The sequence below is a fragment of the Eucyclogobius newberryi genome, unplaced genomic scaffold, assembly GCF_026437365.1.
Source record: "Eucyclogobius newberryi isolate DKJ021-1_F unplaced genomic scaffold, fEucNew1.0.hap1 SCAF_16, whole genome shotgun sequence".
Lineage (NCBI taxonomy): Eukaryota > Metazoa > Chordata > Actinopteri > Gobiiformes > Gobiidae > Eucyclogobius > Eucyclogobius newberryi.
The window spans coordinates 36524654-36530772 of NW_027315790.1; positions in this window are offsets into that span (position 1 = coordinate 36524654).

The following is a 6119-nucleotide window of genomic DNA, read 5'->3' on the forward strand; positions in this document are numbered from 1 at the left end:
GGAGGAGTCAGGGAGAGAGAGGAGTCAGGGAGAGAGAGGAGTCAGGGAGAGAGAGGAGTCAGGGAGGAGTCAGGGAGAGGGAGGAGTCAGAGAGGACTCAGGGAGAGGGAGGAGTCAGAGAGAGGGAGGAGTCATGGAGAGGGAGGAGTCATGGAGGGAGGAGTCATGGAAAGGTAGGAGTCATGGAGAAAGAGGAGTCAGGGAGAGGGAGGAGTCAGAGAGGAGTCAGGGAGAGGGAGGAGTCATGGAGAGGGAGGAGTCATGGAGAGAGAGGAGTTAGAGAGGAGTCAGGGAGAGGGAGGAGTCATGGAGAGGGAGGAGTCATGGAGAGAGAGGAGTTAGAGAGGAGTCAGGGAGAGGGAGGAGTCCGGGAGAGGGAGAAGATGGGGCAGTATGAACACTGCACTGACTCTTGTGTGTTTGTTTGTTTGTTTGTTTGTTTGTTTGTTTGTTTGTTTCATGTGAAGACAAATCCCCTTTGACAATAAAGGTTCTTTTTCTAACGTTGTCCCGTGTTTCACTGTGGCAGGGGTCCGGCTCCGGACTGGAGCGTCCTCCAGTAAAATAATATAATATTTAATATATATATATATATATATTATATATATATTATATATTATATATATATATATATATATATATATATATTATCCATCCATCTTCTGCCGCTTTATCCGGGGCCGGGTCGCGGGGGCAGCAGTCTGAGCAGGGACTCCCAGACTTCCTCCTCCCCAGACACTTCCTCTAACTCCTCTGGGTCCCAGGCCAGCCGAGAGACATAGTCTCTCCAGCGTGTCCTGGGTCTTCCCCGGGGCCTCTTCCCGGTGGGACATGCCTGAAACACCTCCCCAGGGAGGCGCCCAGGAGGCTCCGGGACAGATGCCCGAGCCACCTCAGCTGGAGGAGCAGCAACTCTACTCCGAGCTCCCCCCGTGTGGCCGAGCTCCTCACCTTATCTCTAAGGGAGCGCCCAGCCACGGTGGAGGAAACTCGTTTCGACCGCTTGTATCCGCGATCTTGTTCTTTCGGTCACTACCCAAAGCTCATGACCATAGGTGAGGTCAGAACGTAGACCGACCGGTAAATCGAGAGCTTTGCCTTTGGACTCAGCTTCTTCTTCATCACAACAGTCGATGCAGCGGCTGCATCACTGCAGCCGCTGCACCGATCCAACTGTCTGCAAACAGCAGAGATGGAATCCTGTGGTCCCCAAACCGGACACCCTCTGACCCCTGACTGCGCCTAGAAATTCTGTACATAAAAACTATGGACAGAATCGGTGACAAAGGGCAGCCCTGAGGAGTCCAACATGCACTGGGAACAGGTCTGACTTACTGCAGTGAACACAGCTCCTGCTCCGGTCATACAGGGACCGGACAGACCTGAGCAAAGGGCCCCGGACCCCGTACTCCCGGAGCACCCCCAAAGGACGCCCCGAGGGACACGGTCGAAAGCCTTCTCCAGATCCACAAAGCACATGTGGACTGGTTGGCCAAACTCCCATGAACCCTCGAGCACCCGATGGAGGGTATAGAGCTGGTCCAGTGTTCCACGACCGGGACGAAAACCACTCTGCTCCTCCTGAATCCGAGGTTCGACTATCGGTCGGATTCTCCTCTCCAGTACCTTGGAATAGACCTTACCCGGGAGGCTGAGGAGTGTGATCCCTCTGTAGTTGGAACACACCCTCCAGTCCCCCTTCTTGAACAGAGGGACCACCACCCCGGTCTGCCAGTCCAGAGGCACGGTCCCCGAACGCCACGCGATGTTGCAGAGACGTGTCAACCAAGACAGTCCTACAACATCCAGATACTTTAGGTCCTCAGGGCGGATCTCATCCACCCCCGGAGCCCTGCCACCGAGGAGTTTGCGAACAACCTCAGTGACTTCAGCTTGGGTGATGGATGAGCCAGCCTCCGAGTCCCCGGTCTCTACTTCCTCTTCGGAAGACGTGACTGAGGGATTAAGGAGATCCTCAAAGTATTCCTTCCACCGTCCGACGACATCCCCAGTCGAGGTCAGCAGGCCTCCACCCGCACCGTAAACGGTGTTGGTGAGACACTGCTTCCCCCTCCTGAGGCGCCGGACGGTTTGCCAGAATTTCTTTGGTGCCGTCCGATGGTCCTCCTCCATGGCCTCCCCGAACTCCTCCCATGCCCGGGTTTTTGCCTCTGCGACAGCACGAGCCGCGGCTCGCCTGGCCTGCCGATACCTGTCGATGACCTCCGGAGACCCACAAGCCAGAGTCGCCTGATAGGCCTCCTTCTTCAGTCTGACGGCATCCCTTACTTCCGGTGTCCACCACCGGGTTCGGGGGTTGCCGCCACGACAGGCACCGGAGACCTTGCGACCACAGCTCCGAGCAGCCGCATCAACAATGGAGGCGGAGAACATGGTCCACTCAGACTCAATGTCCCCAACCTCCCCCGGGACATGGGAGAAGCTCTCCCGGAGGTGCGAGTTGAATACCCTACTGACAGAGGGCTCCACTAGACGTTCCCAACAGACCCTCACAATGCGCTTGGGTCTGCCAAGTCTGTCTGGCTTCCTCCTCCGCCAGCGGATCCAACTCACCACCAGGTGGTGATCGGTTGACAACTCTGCCCCTCTCTTCACCCGAGTGTCCAAGACACGTGGCCGGAGGTCAGATGACACGACAACAAAGTCGATCATTGACCTCCGGCCTGTGTCCTGGTGCCATGTGCACTGATGAACACCCTTGTGCTTGAACATGGTGTTCGTTATGGACAATCCGTGGCACAGAAGTCCAATAACTGAACACCGCTCGGATTCAGATCGGGGAAGCCGTTCTTCCCGATCACCTCTCTCCAGGTGTCACTGTCATTGCCCACGTGGGCGTTGAAGTCCCCCAGTAGAACAACGGAGTCCCCGGTCGGTGCACTGTCCAGTACCCCTCCCAAGGACTCCAAGAAGGCCGGGTACTCTGCACTGCTGTTCGGCCCGTAGGCCGCCACAACAGTGAGAGACCTGTCCCCCACCCGAAGGCGGAGGGACGCGACCCTCTCGTTCACCGGGGTAAACTCCAACACGTGGCGGCTGAGCTGAGGGGCTATCAGCAAGCCCACACCAGCCCCGCCCACACCAGCCCGCCGCCTTTCCTCGCGGGCAACACCAGAGAAGTGGAGGGTCCAGCCCCTCTCGAGGAGATGGTTCCAGAGCCCAAACTGTGCTGGAGGTGAAGCCGACTATATCTAGTCGATATCGCTCAACCTCCAGCACAAGCTCAGGCTCTTTTCCCCCCAGCGAGGTGACGTTCCATGTCCCCAGAGTTAGTCTCTGTGTCTGGAGATCTGGTCGCCGAGGCCCCTGCCGTCGACTGCCGCCCAGATCTCTCTGCACCGGCCCCTTATGGATCCTCCTGCCCGGCCGGGCCCCGTGGGGTAAAACCCGGCCACCAGGCGCTCGCCATGGAGCACCCATCCCAGGCCTGGCTCCTGGATGGGGCCCCGGTAACGCTGATCCGGGCGACGTAAACTGCCTTGTTCTTGTAGTCATCATAAGAGGCTTCTGAACCGATCTTTGTCTGACCCGTCACCTAGGACCTGTTTGCCTTGGGAGACCCTACCAGGGGCATGAAGCCCCCGACAACATGGCTCCTGGGATCATTCGGGCTTAGTATATATATATATATATATATATATATATATATATATATATATATATATATATATATATATATATATATATATATATATGTATATATATACATATATACATATATACATATATATATATATGTATATATGTATATATATATATATATGTATATATATATATATATATATGTATATATATAACATATATATATATACATATATATATATATATATATGTATATATGTATATATATATATATATATATATATATATATATATATATATATAACATATATACATATATATATATATGTATATATGTATATATGTATATATATACATATATATATATATATATATATATATATATAACATATATATATATATACATATATATATATATATATATATGTATATATATACATATATACATATATACATATATACATATATATATATATATATATATATACATATTATATATATATATTTATAAACTATTATAGATTTATAGATTTACATTTACAATAAAGGATTATCTTATCTAATCTGAATAATATTTGACTCGTTCAGAACTAAACACAAATATTTGCCAAATGACCTGGTGACCCCTGACCTCTGTGATCATGTGACTGCTCAAGGCCAATAAGAGGATTAGCTCTGTTCAGTCTGAGCTCTGAGGACCCAAGACATGGACCTGGCCTGGACCCTGCTCTTCTGGCTCCTGCTCACGTTCTGTGAGTCCAGACCTGAGTCCAGCTCCAGCTCCAGCCCAGCTTCTGGTCCTGGTCCTGGTCCTGGTCCTGGTCCTGGTCCTGGTCCTGGTCCTGGTCCTGGTCCTGGTCCTGCTTCTGATCAGGTAACTCCTCCTTCTCTGCTCCTCTCATCTTTTCTTGGTCCTGGTCCTGGTCCTGGTCCTGGTCCTGGTCCTGGTCCTGGTCCTGGTCCTCGTCTAATTCCAAAGTCCTGATCTGGTTGTGTTGTTGCAGGTGAGCTCCACAGCGCCCCCCTCAGGCCAGAGCAGGTTCCACAGACTTCCCGGACTCTGTCGCCGTCTGAAGAGACGAAGGATCACGATCATGGTACAAGACCAGACCAGACCAGACCCAGACCCAGACCCAGACCCAGACCCAGACTGTGTTAAAGTGATGAAGGAGCAGGACCTGAGGCATCAGCTCCAGCTCCTTAAGTCCTGCGCAGATGAACTGTGTGGAGTTATGGAGCATGTCTTCAACATGAGCCTGAAGCTGAGGCTGGTACCACAGGTCTGAAGACCTGCTGTCTGGTACCACAGGTCTGAAGACCTGCTGTCTGGTACCACAGGTCTGAAGACCTGCTGTCTGGTACCACAGGTCTGAGGACCTCCTGTCTGGTACCACAGGTCTGAAGACCTGCTGTCTGGTACCACAGGTCTGAAGACCTGCTGTCTGGTACCACAGGTCTGAGGACCTCCTGTCTGGTACCACAGGTCTGAGGACCTGCTGTCTGGTACCACAGGTCTGAGGACCTCCTGTCTGGTGCCTGTGCCCAGACACCGCGCCCCAAAGACCTCAACAGCTTCAGGCCGGTGTCTCTCACGTCCTGATGAAGACACTGGAGCTGGTCCTGGACCACCTCCTCATGAACGCGGGGAACACCAAGGAGATGGTGGTGGATTTCCGCAGACGCCACCCTACGCCCCCCTCACCAATGAACATCCAGGGACGGGACAGGCCACGCCCCCTTCACCAATGAACATCCAGGGACGGGACAGGCCACGCCCCCCTCACCAATGAACATCCAGGGGACGGGACAGGCCACGCCCCCTTCACCAATGAACATCCAGGGGACGGGACAGGCCACGCCCCCTTCACCAATGAACATCCAGGGGACGGGACAGGCCACGCCCCCTCACCAGTGAACATCCAGGGACGGGACAGGCCACGCCCCCCTCACCAGTGAACATCCAGGGACGGGACAGGCCACGCCCCCCTCACCAATGAACATCCAGGGACGGGACAGGCCACGCCCCCCTCACCAATGAACATCCAGGGGACGGGACAGGCCACGCCCCCCTCACCAGTGAACATCCAGGGACGGGACAGGCCACGCCCCCCTCACCAGTGAACATCCAGGGACGGGACATTGAGAGAGTGACTCATACAAGGACCTGGTGTTTCATCTGAACCACAAACTGGACTCATAACACAGACTGAACAGGAAGAGCCAGAGTCGGCTCCGCCTCCTGAGGAGACTCAGGTCTTTTGGAGTGACAGGGCCACTCCTGACAGGGCCACTCCTGACAGGGCCACTCCTGACAGGGCCGCTCCTGACAGGGCCGCTCCTGACAGGGCCGCTCCTGACAGGGCCACTCCTGACAGGGCCGCTCCTGACAGGGCCGCTCCTGACAGGGCCGCTCCTGACAGGGCCACTCCTGACAGGGCCACTCCTGACAGGGCCGCTCTTGACAAGGCCGCTCCTGACAGGGCCGCTCCTGACAGGGCCGCTCCTGACAGGGCCAC